Source organism: Lucilia sericata, unplaced genomic scaffold (genome assembly GCF_015586225.1).
Source record: "Lucilia sericata isolate MDLA Ls3-8-SP2 unplaced genomic scaffold, ASM1558622v1 Contig000233F_arrow, whole genome shotgun sequence".
Classification (NCBI taxonomy): domain Eukaryota; kingdom Metazoa; phylum Arthropoda; class Insecta; order Diptera; family Calliphoridae; genus Lucilia; species Lucilia sericata.
The window spans coordinates 265462-283436 of record NW_023994260.1 but is presented as its reverse complement, the minus strand read 5'-3'; the positions used below and the strand labels follow the sequence as shown (position 1 = coordinate 283436).

The following is a 17975-nucleotide window of genomic DNA, read 5'->3' as shown; positions in this document are numbered from 1 at the left end:
CATCTACTTTCGCGATACTCTTTAAGCAAGTTTTACCAACTTAAAGCCCAGATAGCAACTGTATAATTCAAACTGAATTATATAGGTATAGGCTTTTGTTTTACTCTGACATACTTCTTTTGCTATTATAGTTTTAGATTATTCAGCTACCAAAGTATTTCCTACTGGAATGTCATGGGAGGTGTCGCACCATCTAAGCGGGTTGTCAGTAAAGATCATCGCCTGAATGAGAGCGACATCCATGAACATCTGGATAATAAATAGCGGTGGAAGACTGTAAAGATTCCCACCGCTATAGTGTAGATGGTGTATTCGTTTAAACTCGTATTGGTAAACTTTAGACTAGACTAAAGACTATACTATAGATCAAACTATAGACTAGACTAAAGACCTGAATATGGGCTAAACTATAGACTTCACTAAGGAATTGACAATAGACTAGAATATAAACTAAACTACAGACTAGAATATAAAATATTCTGCAGACTAGACCAAATGTTCGCTAATGGGTGTCCGCGGACCCCTAGTGTTCCTAGTGTCGGGAATACACGACACCATGCGTGTGTCATAGGTTCACACAATATTGAACATCTTTTCAACAACAGGGCAAATCCAATTTAGCTGGAAACTGAATCCCTTTAGACCCAGGTGACAGATGTGGCTAGGCTACTGGTTTCAAATATTAATGTCTTGACGTTGTCACTAAAATCTGATCTAAATTAACATCAATCCCTCTAATAATCTTATAACATCTAATATAAAATTGTTTGAAATAGTTCTGTTTCATTAGAGATTTTTTTTCAACACAACAAGAAAAATTAAATAATAAAAATTATTTACTCCTCAACCTCGTAATATAAACAACTTTAAAGTAAACACTTTAAAAGTTCTTAAAATAACAACTTTTTAACCATAATGTTTATTTTAGTATGATGCTTCAATGAATTGTTTAAAAATACTTAATCAATTAGACAAGAATCTATTAATTTGCAAAGTAATTAAACAAAACAAATATTTAATTAATTTCTGGCAAAAAAATTTGATTAAAATTTTTAAATTATAAAGATTTTAAAAAATTATATTTATTTTTTAATAGTTACTACTTAATCGATTTTTTAATTAAAAATTACGTTTCACAGCGCCTATGATTAGGATCTTTGGCAAAAATGGCAACAGAAGAATAGAACGAAGAATTCGAAGAATTTCCTTCTATAGATTGATCTATAGTCAAAACTATAAACTGATATGTAGTCCAAACTATAGGCTGATCAATAGTCAAAACTATATACAGATATACAGTCAATAGTATAGACTAGTAGTCAATTCTATAGACTGATCCATAGTAAAAACTATAGACAGATTTATTGTCAAGATTATAGACTGAACTATAGTCCAGACTATAGACTGAACTATAGTCCAGACTATAGACTGATCTATAATCCAGACTATAGACTGATCTATAATCCAGACTATAGACTGATCTATAATCCAGACTATAGACTGATCTATAATCCAGACTATAGACTGATCTATAGTCCAGACTATAGACTGATCTATAGTCCAGACTATAGACTAATCTATAGTTCAGACTATAGACTGATCTATAGTCCAGACTATAGACTGATCTATAGTCCAGACTATAGACTGATCTATACTCCAGACTATAGACTGATCTATAGTCAAGACTATAGACTGATCTATAGTCAAGACTATAGACTGATCTATACTCCAGACTATAGACTGATCTATAGTCAAGACTATAGACTGATCTATAGTCAATATTAAAGACTGTTATATATTCAAGACTATAGATTGATCTCTATAGACTGTTCTATAGTCAAGACTATAGACTGATCTATAATCAAGACTATAGGCTGATCTATAGTGAAGACTATAGACTGATCTATAGTCCAGACCATAGACTGTTCTATAGTCAATACTATAGACTGATCTATAGTGAAGACTATAGACTGATCTATTGTCAAGACTATATACTGAACCATTATCAAGCCTATATACTAAACTATAGTGAAGACTATAGACTGATCTATAGTCCAGACTATAGACTGATCTATAGTCAATACTATAGGCTGATCTATGGTCAAGACTATTGACTGATCTATGGTCAAGACTATTGACTGATCTATAGTCAAGACTACAGATTGATCTATAGTCAAGACTATAGACTGATCTATAGTGAAGACTGTAGACTGATCTATAGTCCAGATTATAGACTGATCTATAGTCAATACTATAGACTGATTTATGGTCAAGACTATTGACTGATCTATAGTGAAGACTATACACTGATCTATTGTCAAGACTATTATTAGATTATATACTGAACTATAGTCAAGACTATTGACTGATCTATAGTCAAGAATATAGACTAATCTATAATCCAGATTATAGACTGATCTGCAGTCAAGACCATAGACTGATCTATAGCCAAGGTTATAGAATGATCTATAGTCAAGGCTATAGACCGATTTGTAACCAAGGCTATGGACTGGTATATAGTTATGACCAAGTTGGTACTATTTACTCCATAGCCGGTTAAGTTAATGGGTTTAAGTTTTATAAATATTATAGATCTTACTTTTAAAGTCTACAATACCGTATACAATTTCCCACGACAATATTAGTTAAGTGCATTTGTCACCATTTGTACAATTATATTGTTAAACAATTAAATTTTTAATGCATTCTCACAAAACAAGTGAGTAAATAAAGTGCAAATAACTATAATGGCAAAATAAAGAAAATAAATATTTATTTTCTAATTTATTTAATTGTTTAGAGCAGCTAACTATATAATACAAACCTACATACTAACTACCTAGTACTTAAGTATTAAAGGAAAATATAAAAAAATACAAAAAAAAAAAACGCGTAATAGATTCAAATCTTTACTGTACTGGAACTGATGACCATGAAAGATAATTTTTTTTTAAATATGATTAAAAAATAACATTTTTTGTTTTTTTTTTTTACAAGGTCATTCACTAAGACAAGATGTGAGAAATATAAAAAAAATATTGATTGTTAAAGATGATTAGAGAAGAGATGAGGCAGCAGACAGTTTTACTATTAAAATATTCACCGACATATTGATGGAACGAGAAGTGTTAAATATTGAATATTTATTTAATATAATTTGCATTTGATTTTGCTTATTGGACTTGTATTTATAGACATATAATTATTATAATATATTTTATTTATATACAAACAATATAATCATACTGCAGTAATTTCTCTGTCACAATTACTCAAATAGGTGTAATGTAAATAATAGTTTAGTTTAAATGGCAAAACAATTACGTTTTGAATGTTAAGTGTCCTTAGAATTGTTACTTATAATGGTCAGTCAGAAAAGTTTACACAATTGAGTTAAAGCAACGGTTCCCAAACAGAGTATTTGGAAAAAACCTCTTTGTGTCTTGACTATAAATCAGTCTACAGTCATGACAATTGAACACTCTACAGTCTTGACTATACATCAGTCTATAGTCTAGACTAAAGATCAGTCTATAGTCTAGACTAAAGATCAGTCTATAGTCTAGACTAAAGATCTTGACTATAATTCAGTTTATAGTCTCGACTACAGATCAGTCTATAGACTCAACTATAGATCAGTCTATAGATTGACCTTAGATCAGTCAATAGTCATATAGATCAATCTATAGACTCAACTTTAAATCAGTATATGATCTTGACTATAGATCTATAGTCTCGACTATAGATCAGTCTATAGTATTGACTATAGATTAGTCTATAGTCTTGGCTATATATCAGTCTATAGTCCTGGCTATAGGTAAGACTATAGTCATGAATATAGATCAGTCTATAGTCTTGACTAACGATCAGTCTGTAGTCTTGGCTATCAATCAGTCTATAGTCTTGACAATCAATCAGTCTGTAGTCTTGACTGTAGAACATTCTTTACTACAGATCAGTCTTGACTATAGATCAATCTATGGTCTGTAAACTATAGATCAATCTGTATTCTGTAGACTATAGATCAGTCTATAGTCTTGACTATAGATGAATCTATAGTCTGTAGACTATAGATCAGTCTATAGTCTGTAGACTATAGATCAGTCTATAGGCTATAAATCAGTCTATAGACTACAGATTAGTCGGTAGCCTTGACTGTAGATCTGGCTGAAGTCTTGTCAATAGACCAGTTTATAGCCTTGATTATAGACCAGTCTATAATCTTGGCTATATATCAATCTATAGTCTATATACTGTAGATCAATCTTTAGTTTAGACTGGTATTTAGTCTTGATCATCGATCAGTATGTAATATTGACTGTGGAGCTACCTTAAGTCTTATCAATAGACCAGTTTTGATTATAGTCCAGTCTAAAGTCTTGACTAAAGATCAGTCTTTAGTCTTGACTAAAAATCTGTCTATAGTGTTGACTAAATTTAGATCAGTCCATAGTTTTAGCTATAGATCAATTAATAGAATTAATGCCATCTATAGATACGAGTAAGTAAACGTATACTTTTAAGAGTATACTTTTTAAATTGCGTATTGAAAGCAATATTTTATGTTTAAAAAGATCAAAGAAACTTGAAACTCTATGGGAGTTCCGCGCCCACAAATCACCAACATATGTTTATTTTAAATAAAATTAAGTGATAAATAAACAAAATTAATTAAAAATTTTCATTCAAACTCGTAATCATTAAACCCAAAAGTCCTAATAATTATAATTCTCAATAATTCTATTCTAATTATAGATCATTGTGTTCCCTACTGAATACAGCAGTATAACAATGATATCAATTTAGGAACTCAGTATTTTCCAAAAAATTGTGAACAAATTAAGTTCTATTGTAAAATCATATGCATTTCATTTTTAATAATTGTCTACATAGTATTATAAAAAATACAGCAAACAATTAAAAAGCTGCAATTCTGTTCTGCTTCAAAGACTTTCGCACTTCCGATAACTGTGAATAATGTATTTTAAGTTTTTTTAGTATTTTTTATTTAAAAGTGTGTTTTTTAACTAAAACAATTGCAAACTTTTCATTTGTATTTAAATATAATGAACTCATACTCAATTATTTAAATTAAAATATTAACCACCGACACCATGTTTAACTAAATGTTAGAGATACATGCAAAATAAACTACATTGTTTTTTCTCTTATTGCATCAGAATTCATTATACAAATTAAATAACAAAAATATGTCTGCAAAGTTATACTTCATGCAAGTCGACTAACATTAACAGTCTATAGTCTTGGCTATAAATCAGTTTTGACCATAGATTAGTCTATAGTCTTGACTGTAGATTAGCCTATAGTCTTGACTATAGATCAGTCTTGACTAAAAATCAGTCTATATTCTTGACTAAATGTAGATCAGTCCATAGTCTTGACTATGGATCAATTAATAAAATTAATGCCTTCTTTAGATCCCAGGAAGTAAATGAATGAAAATAAGTCCATAGTCTTGACTATAGATCAGTCTCTAGTCTTGACTAATGATCAGTCTATAGTCTTGACTATAGATCAGTCTATAGTCTTGACTATAGATCGGTCTATAGACTTGACTATAGATCAGTCTGTAGTCTTGACTATAAATCAGTCTATAGTCTTGACTATAGATCAGTCTATAGTCTCGACTATAGATCAGTCTATAGTCCTGACTATAGATCAGTCTATAGTCGTGACTATAGATCAGTCTATAGTCCTGACTATAGATCAGTCTCTAGTCCTGACTATAGATCAGTCTATAGTCTTGACTGTAGATCAGTCTATAGTCTTGACTATAGACGATTCTATAGTCTTGACTGTAGATCAGTCTATAGTCTTGACTATAGATCAGTCTGTAGTCTTGACTATAAATCAGTCTATAGTCTTGACTATAGATCAGTCTATAGTCTGACTATAGTTCAGTTTATAGTCTTGATTATAGATCAGTTTTTATTCTTGATTATAGATCAGTCTGTAGTCTTGACTATAAATCAGTCTATAGTCTTGACTATAGATCAGTCTATAGTCTTGACTATAGATCAGTCTATAGTCTTGACTATAGATCAGTCTATAGTCCTGACTATAGATCAGTCTATAGTCCTGACTATAGATCAGTCTATAGTCCTGACTATAGATCAGTCTATAGTCTTGACTATAGATCAGTCTATAGTCTTGACTATAGACCATTCTATAGTCTTGACTGTAGATCAGTCTATAGTCTTGACTATAGATCAGTCTGTAGTCTTGACTATAAATCAGTCTATAGTCTTGACTATAGATCAGTCTATAGTCTTGACTATAGTTCAGTTTATAGTCTTGATTATCGATCAGTTTTTATTCTTGATTATAGATCAGTCTGTAGTCTTGACTATAGATCAGTCTATAGTCTTGACTATAGATAAGCCCATAGTCTTGACTATAGATAAGTCCATAGTCTTGACTATAGATCAGTCTCTAGTCTTGACTATTGATCAGTCTATAGTCTTGACTATAGATCAGTCTATAGTCTTGACTATAGATCAGTCTTTAGCCTTGACTATAGATCAGTCTGTAGTCTTGACTATAAATAAGTCTATAGTCTTGAATATAGATCAGTCTATAGTCTTGACTATAGATCGGTCTATAGTCCTGACTATAGATCAGTCTATAGTCCTGACTATAGATCAGTCTATAGTATTGACTATAGATCAGTCTATAATCTTGACTATAGATCAGTCTATAATCTTGACTATAGATCAGTCTATAGTCTTTACTATAGATCAGCCTATAGTCTTGACTATAGATCAGTCTGTAGTCTTGAATATAAATCAGTCTATAGTCTTGACTATAGATCAGTCTATATTCTTGACTATAGATCAGTCTACAGTCTTAACTATAGATCAGTCTATAGTCTTGACTATAGACCATTCTATAGTCTTGACTGTAGATCAGTCTATAGTCTTGACTATAGATCAGTCTGTAGTCTTGACTATAAATCAGTCTATAGTCTTGACTATAGATCAGTCTATAGTCTTGACTATAGATCAGTCTATAGTCTTGACTATAGATCAGTCTATAGTCCTGACTATAGATCAGTCTATAGTCTTGACTATAGATCAGTCTATAGTCTTGACTATAGACCATTCTATAGTCTTGACTGTAGATCAGTCTATAGTCTTGACTATAGATCAGTCTGTAGTCTTGACTATAAATCAGTCTATAGTCTTGACTATAGATCAGTCTATAGTCTTGACTATAGTTCAGTTTATAGTCTTGATTATCGATCAGTTTTTATTCTTGATTATAGATCAGTCTGTAGTCTTGACTATAGATCAGTCTATAGTCTTGACTATAGATAAGCCCATAGTCTTGACTATAGATAAGTCCATAGTCTTGACTATAGATCAGTCTCTAGTCTTGACTATTGATCAGTCTATAGTCTTGACTATAGATCAGTCTATAGTCTTGACTATAGATCAGTCTTTAGCCTTGACTATAGATCAGTCTGTAGTCTTGACTATAAATAAGTCTATAGTCTTGAATATAGATCAGTCTATAGTCTTGACTATAGATCGGTCTATAGTCCTGACTATAGATCAGTCTATAGTCCTGACTATAGATCAGTCTATAGTATTGACTATAGATCAGTCTATAATCTTGACTATAGATCAGTCTATAATCTTGACTATAGATCAGTCTATAGTCTTTACTATAGATCAGCCTATAGTCTTGACTATAGATCAGTCTGTAGTCTTGAATATAAATCAGTCTATAGTCTTGACTATAGATCAGTCTTTAGCCTTGACTATAGATCAGTCTGTAGTCTTGACTATAAATAAGTCTATAGTCTTGAATATAGATCAGTCTATAGCAGAGGAGCGCAAGATTGCCATTACATAGCACGCGTGATAGGGTAAGAAAATTCTTCTTCTTTTTATAATGAGCAATATCAGTTGGTTTGCTCTCAACTTGAAACACAAAATCAAATCAGTTGCTGATCAGCACTTGTCGAAGCAAGGTCTGTACGCGACGGTTTTAAAATACACATAGAAATACAACAACAAAATTTTGAGAAAGCCGAATTAATGTAGGAGAGCATGAGAGAACAGTTGATAGTTTTTTATATATAGACTTTGATATACGCTGGCTGTCAAAATCCATAATAAATATTTGACAGTAAGCATATGCTTTATAGTTTATAGTCATTTTATTAGTATACTTTTATTTTGAATTGATTTCTGTTCTCTGCTGCTTTACCAACACAAATAAAACTATGGTAGTCTATGGTAGTATGTGTTTGAGCAACACTGGTCTATAGTCTTGACTATAGATCGGTCTATAGTCCTGACTATAGATCAGTCTATAGTCCTGACTATAGATCAGTCTATAGTATTGACTATAGATCAGTCTATAATCTTGACTATAGATCAGTCTATAATCTTGACTATAGATCAGTCTATAGTCTTTACTATAGATCAGCCTATAGTCTTGACTATAGATCAGTCTGTAGTCTTGAATATAAATCAGTCTATAGTCTTGACTATAGATCAGTCTATATTCTTGACTATAGATCAGTCTACAGTCTTAACAATAGATCAGTCTATAGTCTTGATTATAGATCAGTCTATAGACTTGACTATAGATCAGTCTATAGTTTTGACTATAGATCAGTCTATAGTGTTGACTATAGATCAGTCTATAGTTTTGAATATAGTTCAGTCTACAGTCTTGACTATAGATCGGTCTATAGTCTTGAATATGGATTAGTCCACAGTCTTGAATATAGATCATTCTATAGTCCTGACCCTAGATGAGTCTATAGTCTTGAATATAGATCAATCAATAGTCTTAACTATAAATCAGTCTATAGTCTTGATTATAGATCAGTTTTTATTCTTGACTATAGATCAGTCTATAGTATTACCTATAGATCAGTCTATAGTATTGACTATAGATCAATCTATAGTATTGACTATAGATCAATCTATAGTATTGACTATAGATCAATCTATAGTCTTGATTATAGATTACTCTATAGTCTTGACTACAGATCAGTCAATAGTCTTGACTAAAGATTAGTTTAGACTCGACTATAGATAAATCTTAGACTTGATTATAGATGAATCCAGAACACTGACTTTCCGATCCATAAGTTATATGTAGGGCATTTTAACAAAATCCCCAAAATAACAAAAACAAAAACTCACATTTTTGTTTTCAAAACTCTGTAAAACAAACCATGGATGCACAAGTACACCAACCACACAGATGAATGACCGCTTAATTAAATTTAAATATTCATTATGCTCCGGACGCTACTGCTACAAAAGTGTTTGTTAAAAAAAAAACGTTTGGCTTTTGTTGTTGTTCACTTGAAAATCCACTTTTAGCGAATTTTTTAATAATAAAACACACAAGAAAAAAATCAACACTTAATAAATCAAAATAGGTCATACGATTTATAAGAAAAACCTTGGGGCATCAACTTTTTTGTTAAAATACAAAATAAATTTTAACTTTTTTCTTTAAAAGCACTTTAAATGTATTTAAATCTTCAAATGTGTTTGGCAAACTAAACTTTGCAATTTGCTTACAATTTCATTATATATCACGACAATAGTACTAAAATGTAATCAGTGAAAAGAACAAAAAGTAATTACTTTAGGCGAAAAATGCCAAATGAGGAAAATTTTTGCAATTGAATTAAAAAAATATAAGTTTTCATGTAAAACATCGATAAAAAGTAAACAAATATGTATAAGAGTGGTTTGGAAAGGAGAAAACTTAAAAAGAAGTGTTTATTTCATCAGACTAATTTAAAATAATTAAATTGAAATGGAATGGGGGTGGTAAAGAAGGCAATAGATTGCATTCTATCTTATGGACGATCAACAAGTTCCGTATAAAGCTAAGTGTTGTTATTGTTTTGTTAATGAGAAAATCAGAGATGAAAAAATTAGGTTTTTGGAAAATTAAGCAGGGATGTGAAAAAATTAAAGGGGCTTTTTGGCGCTTTTTTGACCTTTAACTGGTACTTTTTGAATTTTCTGTAATATTGAACTTAGAAACATAAAATTAAGAATGTAGAACCTAGAGTACATAAGAACCTAATAAGCAAGATTTTGGTACCTTTTCGTTCTTCTCTATCTATCTGGACTAGAACTGAACTCGAACTGAACTAGAACGGAACTAGAACGGAACTAGAACGGAACTAGAACTGAACTAGAACTGAACTAGAACTGAACTAGAACTGAACCAGAACTGAAATAGAACTGAACTAGAACTGAACTAGAACTGAACTAGATCTGAACTAGAACTGAACTAGAACTGAACTAGAACTGAACTAGAACTAGAACTGAACTAGAACTGATCTAGAACTGAACTAGAACTGAACTAGAATTGAACTAGAACTGAACTAGAACTGAACTGGAACTGAACAAGAACTGAACTAGAACTAAAGTAGAACTGAACTAGAACTGAGCTAGAAGTGAACTAGAACTGAACTAGAACTGAACTAGAACTGAACTAGAACTGAACTAGAACTGAACTAGAACTGAACTAGAACTGAACTAGAACTGAACTAGAACTGAACTAGAACTGAACTAGAACTGAACTAGAACTGAACTAGAACTGAACTAGAACTGAACTAGAACTGAACTAGAACTGAACTAGAACTGAACTAGAACTGAACTAGAACTGAACTAGAACTGAACTAGAACTGAACTAGAACTGAACTAGAACTGAACTAGAACTGAACTAGAACTGAACTAGAACTGAACTAGAACTGAACTAGAACTGAACTAGAACTGAACTAGAACTGAACTAGAACTGAACTAGAACTGAACTAGAACTGAACTAGAACTGAACTAGAACTGAACTAGAACTGAACTAGAACTGAACTAGAACTAACTAGAACTGAACTGAACTGAACTAGAACTGAACTAGAACCGAATAGAACTGAACTAGAACTGAACGAGAACTGAACGAGAACTGAACTAGAACTAGAACTGAACTAGAACTGAACTAGAACTGAACTAGAACTGAACTAGAACTGAACTAGAACTGAACTAGAACTGAACTAGAACTGAACTAGAACTGAACTAGAACTGAACTAGAACTGAACTAGAACTTAACTAGAACTGAACTAGAACTGAACTAGAACTACACTAGAACTGAACTAGAACTAAACTAGAACTACACTAGAACTGAACTAGAAACTGAACTAGAACTGAACTAGAACTGAACTAGAACTGAACTAGAACTGAACTAGAACTGAACTAGAACTGAACTAGAACTGAACTAGAACTGAACTAGAACTGAACTAGAACTGAACTAGAACTGAACTAGAACTGAACTAGAACTGAACTAGAACTGAACTAGAACTGAACTAGAACTGAACTAGAACTGAACTAGAACTGAACTAGAACTAGAACTGAACTAGAACTGAACTAGAACTGAACTAGAACTGAACTAGAACTGAACTAGAACTGAACTAGAACTGAACTAGAACTGAACTAGAACTGAACTAGAACTGAACTAGAACTGAACTAGAACTGAACTAGAACTGAACTAGAAACTGAACCAGAACTAAACTAGAACTGAACTAGAACTGAACTAGAACTGAACTAGAACTAGAACTAGAACTGAACTGTATGGGACGTTTATTGTCAATAAAAATTCGTATTTTTTCCCTCAGTTTATTGCTCGATTGATATGAAAACTTTTTGTCGATTATTTATCATTTCCTCGTCCGATTTCGAACGTTTATATAATAAAAAGCACTTCATTATCAAGGCCAAATATTTTTTTTCATTCTTTTCTATATATTTATCTATCTACCTATCTATCTATCTATCTATCTATCTATCTATCTATCTATCTATCTATCTATCTATCTATCTATCTATCTATCTATCTATCTATCTATCTAGCCCGCACTTTTTGAAGAACCCTTTACATTTCCATAGTTCAACATTCGCATACACTTGAAAATTAATACAAGCAAAACATTCCAAGAAAACTTGCGGTAAACTTTACTACTTGATTACACCTTTAGGGCTGTGATTCTTTCTAATCAAGTCTATAACTGCTGAATCATTTTCAGTATTAAGACATGAGTTCATTGGCATTCAAAATAAAGATCAGAAATTAAACACACAAATAAACATAACTAAATTCGCATGTTTAGCTAAACCCACGTTATTTTTACTTATTTTTTCTTCAACAAACTCTAACTTTATTAACAATCTGTTAGTTAACAAATAAAATAACTATAATTTATTATCGCTGCTTAGAAATAGTAATAAAAAACAGAAGAACTAACTTGTATAAAAACAAAATTACTTTTTATTGATTGATGTTCTATCATTAGTAGCTCAACGTTAATTATTTATTATTAATTCTATTAAAATAAACAATTTCCATCGTACTACCTCTATATTTTTGTTGCGTTAATTTATTTTTAATTTATTGCCCTTTTTGTTTATTTCTTTTAACTGGGTGCGTTTTTATTTTATTATTTTTAGAAGCACTTAATCTAATTTTAGTGTAAAACCTAAAATACCTGTTGATGGATGGAGTACAAAACTAAACTTTTAAGATTGGGAGTGTAGAAGTTAAAAAAAGTTTGTTTTCAATTATAGAACTAAACTTTCAGTTGTAGAACTTTGTTAATTAATCTAAAGAAGTTTTTCTGCAGAATAATAGATTTCCATATTAGCTAACTTGTCTATACAAATACATATTATCCAAAATAGCAACAAAACATTGATTAAAGTAATTAACATTGAATAACAAACTTAACAATTTACCCTCGTACATTATGTACATAAGTATCATATTCCTTTATGTTTATTTTTCTTGTTGTATTTTTCGGAATTTGTCAAGTAAAATTTTTAACACAAAATATGTAGTAATAATACGAATGTATTCTGAATCGGCGAGTGTATACAAATAGACTACTAATTACTAAAAATAAATAAAAAAACGTTACATATAAAGCAATATGCAAATATTAATGAATGGATGAGTAAAAATGTTTACAACAACAACTGAAAATATGTTATAAATTAAAAACAAAATAATTTTATTAAAACAAACCCAGCCTTCAAAAAATATCAAATTACATGGTCAGCAAAGTAACTAGAAAATATATATTAATATAATCAAACACACACAAACACGTACATTTAAACGTTATATGAGTTTGAATCTATTTAAAAGGGCTTCCCCCAAAGTAAATTTTATTTCCGCCTTTGGTGCATAATGAATTATATAAATAGAATATTAAAAAAAAAGTGTGATATTTGGTTTTATAAACTTCATATAAATGGAATTACTTTTTAGCAGCCATTTTTAATGAAAACACAATAAAGTCACTTAAAGATGACGGCAAAATGTTAATGCAAAATATCAAATGTTTTTTATGATCAAATGACGTTTCTTAAAAGAGACGTGTTTGTTTTGAGTAATTACTGGAGTAGTTTTTTTCAAGGGAATTTTTTTTATGTCACAAATTTGAAATTGTATAATTTTACAATTAAATGTTCAGAAAGAAAACTGGCTTTATTTCCAGTAGCAGGAACTAACAGCTCGAATTTGGTTTAAGAAATTTTGAAAAAATTGTTAAATTAGGAATGTTTACGTTTAAATGGAGATAAACGAGTTTCAAAAATGTTCTACAACAAATTCAAATAATTGATTCAGTTTTCACATCCGCTATACTTAACGTGACCACACGTTTCCGAAGAATGATGTTTTTTGTAAGAAAAATGACTATGTTAGGTAAACTTGTGGTGCTTAAATGAGCCAACTACAGTATAACAGAACTAGAACAGAACTAGAACTGAACTAGAACAGAACTAGAACAGAACTAGAACAGAACTAGAACAGAACTAGAACAGAACTAGAACAGAACTAGAACAGAACTAGAACAGAACTAGAACAGAACTAGAACAGAACTAGAACAGAACTAGAACAGAACTAGAACAGAACTAGAACAGAACTAGAACAGAACTAGAACAGAACTAGAACAGAACAAGAACAAAACTAGAACAGAACTAGAACAGAACTAGAACAGAACAGAACTAGAACTGAACTAGAACTGAACTAGAAATTGAACTAGAACTGAACTAGAACTGAACTAGAACTGAACTAGAACTGAACTAGAACTGAACTAGAACTGAACTAGAACTGAACTAGAACTGAACTAGAACTGAACTAGAACTGAACTAGAACTGAACTAGAACTGAACTAGAACTGAACTAGAACTGAACTAGAACTGAACTAGAACTGAACTAGAACTGAACTAGAACTGAACTAGAACTGAACTAGAACTGAACTAGAACTGAACTAGAACTGAACTAGAACTGAACTAGAACTGAACTAGAACTGAACTAGAACTGAACTAGAACTGAACTAGAACTGAACTAGAACTGAACTAGAACTGAACTAGAACTGAACTAGAACTGAACTAGAACTGAACTAGAACTGAACTAGAACTGAACTAGAACTGAACTAGAACTGAACTAGAACTGAACTAGAACTGAACTAGAACTGAACTAGAACTGAACTAGAACTGAACTAGAACTGAACTAGAACTGAACTAGAACTGAACTAGAACTGAACTAGAACTGAACTAGAACTGAACTAGAACTGAACTAGAACTGAACTAGAACTGAACTAGAACTGAACTAGAACTGAACTAGAACTGAACTAGAACTGAACTAGAACTGAACTAGAACTGAACTAGAACTGAACTAGAACTGAACTAGAACTGAACTAGAACTGAACTAGAACTGAACTAGAACTGAACTAGAACTGAACTAGAACTGAACTAGAACTGAACTAGAACTGAACTAGAACTGAACTAGAACTGAACTGGACGTTAATTTCCCCCTGTTTATTGCTCGATTGATTGTTTATGAAAACTTTTTGTCCATTATTTATCATTTCCTCGCCCGATTTCGAACGTATATATAATAATAAACAATTCATTATCAAGGCCAAATTTTTCTTTATTTAACTGTTCAAAAATTATACATGTAGACATTATTAACTTGTTAAAAAATAAATTCCTTAAAAATTTTATTGTTTTTAATTCTAATCAAATGTGATAAAAGATAAACTTAATAAAATAAACAAATAAATTTCTGAATTTTTCAAGAATTGTCCCAAAACAGGCACCAATTGAAAACGTCAAAGCTTTTGATAATATGTACTTAACATTATCTCTGATGGTAAATCGTAATCTAAAAATGGGAAATTACTTAAACAGTAATGCGTGACTAAAGACTTGAAAATGATTCACACAAAGGACGAAAAATTTTACTGGAAACTGAATTTGAAATTTTGAGTTGAAAATGTCGCTTAAAACTCGATTCGAATATGTGTTACCTGGGAAGTGATTTCTGTTTCTTATATGTAATAAAAATAATATTTGTATTAGGCACCCTGTGGTAATTATAAAGTAAATATTCTCCTGATAAAAACAAATGCGGAAAGTAGCTAAGTGTGTAATTTTAAGCATTATATTCATTGAGTTTCCGTTCTATGCGTATTTCTTTATGGTTTAATTTCTTAAAAAAAAAAAAAAAACATTTCCGACTTTTGAAATATTTTCAACACATTATAGTCTAACTCCCTTTGATTATTGTTATCAGTGGTTCTTTTTAACGAAGTGCTGCTTGACCAAATCATTTATGATTAATTAATATAACGTAAATCTTTTTTTATTCCAAATAAATCTAGTTCGATTAGATAATAACTAACACAAATTTTGGTAATTGTTAACATACAAAATTTATTTTTAGTTAATGATATTTATATAAATGATTACAACACAAGATAAAAGTAGTAAACGGAAACTACTACAGAAAATTAATTAACACTGATTTTCACAGCTAATATCCAAGCAAAAACTTACATAGACAAGTAGACGCTCGTTTGCAAAAAACTACTAAAATGAGTACTTAGAAATAGGAGGTAAAAAGAAACAAGTTCAGTTCTAGTTTATTTCTAGTTCAGTTCTAGTTCAGTTCTAATTTAGTTCTAGTTTAGTTCTAGTTCAGTTCTAGTGCAGTTCTAGTTCAGTTCTAGTTCAGTTCTAGTTCAGTTCTAGTTCAGTTCTAGTTCAGTTCTAGTTCAGTTCTACTTCAGTTCTAGTTTAGTTCTAGTTCAATTCTAGTTCAGTTCTAGTTCAGTTCTAGTTCAGTTCTAGTTCAGTTCTAGTTCAGTTCTAGAACAGTTCTAGTTCAGTTTTAGTTCAGTTTTATTTCAGTTCTAGTTCAGTTCTAGTTCAGTTCTAGATCAGTTCTAGTTCTACTTCAGTTCTTGTTCAGTTCTAGTTCTAGTTCAATTCTAGTTCTGTTCTAGTTCAGTTCTAGTTCAGTTCTAGTTCAGTTCTAGTTCAGTTCTAGTTCAGTTCTAGTTCAGTTCTAATTCAATTCTAATTCAATTCTGTTCTAGTTCTGTTCTAGTTCAGTTCTAGTTCAGTTCTAGTTCAATTCTAGTTCAGTTCTAGTTCAGTTCTAGTTCAGTTCTAGTTCAGTTCTAGTTCAGTTCTAGTTCAGTTCTAGTTCAGTTCTAGTTCAGTTCTAGTTCAGTTCTAGTTCAGTTCTAGTTCAGTTCTAGTTCAGTTCTAGTTCAGTTCTAGTTCAGTTCTAGTTCAATTCTAGTTCAGTTCTAGTTCAGTTCTAGTTCAGTTCTAGTTCAGTTCTAGTTCAGTTCTAGTTCAGTTCTAGTTCAGTTCTAGTTCAGTTCTAGTTCAGTTCTAGTTCAGTTCTAGTTCAGTTCTAGTTCAGTTCTAGTTCAGTTCTAGTTCAGTTCTAGTTCAGTTCTAGTTCAGTTCTAGTTCAGTTCTAGTTCAGTTCTAGTTCAGTTCTAGTTCAGTTCTAGTTCAGTTCTAGTTCAGTTCTAGTTCAGTTCTAGTTCAGTTCTAGTTCAGTTCTAGTTCAGTTCTAGTTCAGTTCTAGTTCAGTTCTAGTTCAGTTCTAGTTCAGTTCTAGTTCAGTTCTAGTTCAGTTCTAGTTCAGTTCTAGTTCAGTTCTAGTTCAGTTCTAGTTCAGTTCTAGTTCAGTTCTAGTTCAGTTCTAGTTCAGTTCTAGTTCAGTTCTAGTTCAGTTCTAGTTCAGTTCTAGTTCAGTTCTAGTTCAGTTCTAGTTCAGTTCTAGTTCAGTTCTAGTTCAGTTCTAGTTCAGTTCTAGTTCAGTTCTAGTTCAGTTCTAGTTCAGTTCTAGTTCAGTTCTAGTTCAGTTCTAGTTCAGTTCTAGTTCAGTTCTAGTTCAGTTCTAGTTCAGTTCTAGTTCAGTTCTAGTTCAGTTCTAGTTCAGTTCTAGTTCAGTTCTAGTTCAGTTCTAGTTCAGTTCTAGTTCAGTTCTAGTTCAGTTCTAGTTCAGTTCTAGTTCAGTTCTAGTTAGTTCTAGTTCAGTTCTAGTTCAGTTCTAGTTCAGTTCTAGTTCATTCGTAGTTCAGTTCTAGTTCAGTTCTAGTTCAGTTCTAGTTCAGTTCTAGTTCAGTCTAGTTCAGTTCTAGTTCAGTTCTAGTTCAGTTCTAGTCAGTTCTATTTCAGTTCTAGTTCAGTTCTAGTTAGTTCTAGTTCAGTTCTAGTTCAGTTCTAGTTCAGTTCTAGTTCAGTTCTAGTTCAGTTCTAGTTCAGTTCTAGTTCAGTTCTAGTTCAGTTCTAGTTCTAGTTCAGTTCTAGTTCAGTTCTAGTTCAGTTCTAGTTCAGTTCTAGTTCAGTTCTAGTTCAGTTCTAGTTCAGTTCTAGTTCAGTTCTAGTTCAGTTCTAGTTCAGTTCTAGTTCAGTTCTAGTTCAGTTCTAGTCAGTCTAGTTCTAGTTCAGTTCTAGTTCAGTTCTAGTTCAGTTCTAGTTCAGTTCTAGTTCAGTTCTAGTTCAGTTCTAGTTCAGTTCTAGTTCAGTTCTAGTTCAGTTCTAGTTCAGTTCAGTTCTAGTTCAGTTCTAGTTCAGTTCTAGTTCAGTTCAGTTCTAGTTCAGTTCT

At 31.3% G+C, this 17975-nt stretch overlaps 1 protein-coding gene across 6 annotated transcripts in view; it reads right to left on the bottom strand.

Moving 5' to 3' along the window:
- LOC119602439 overlaps positions 1 to 17975 on the bottom strand; it is a 39122-nt gene that overhangs the window by 10061 nt on the left and 11086 nt on the right. The window contains exon 1 of one of the 6 annotated variants that reach the window (XM_037953966.1): positions 9186 to 9436. The exons of the other annotated variants lie outside the window; for them this stretch is intronic. The gene's annotated coding sequence lies outside the window, so the exon portion shown is untranslated. Of the gene's footprint in view, positions 1 to 9185; positions 9437 to 17975 lie in introns of those variants that run through there. 6 annotated transcript variants of the gene reach the window in all.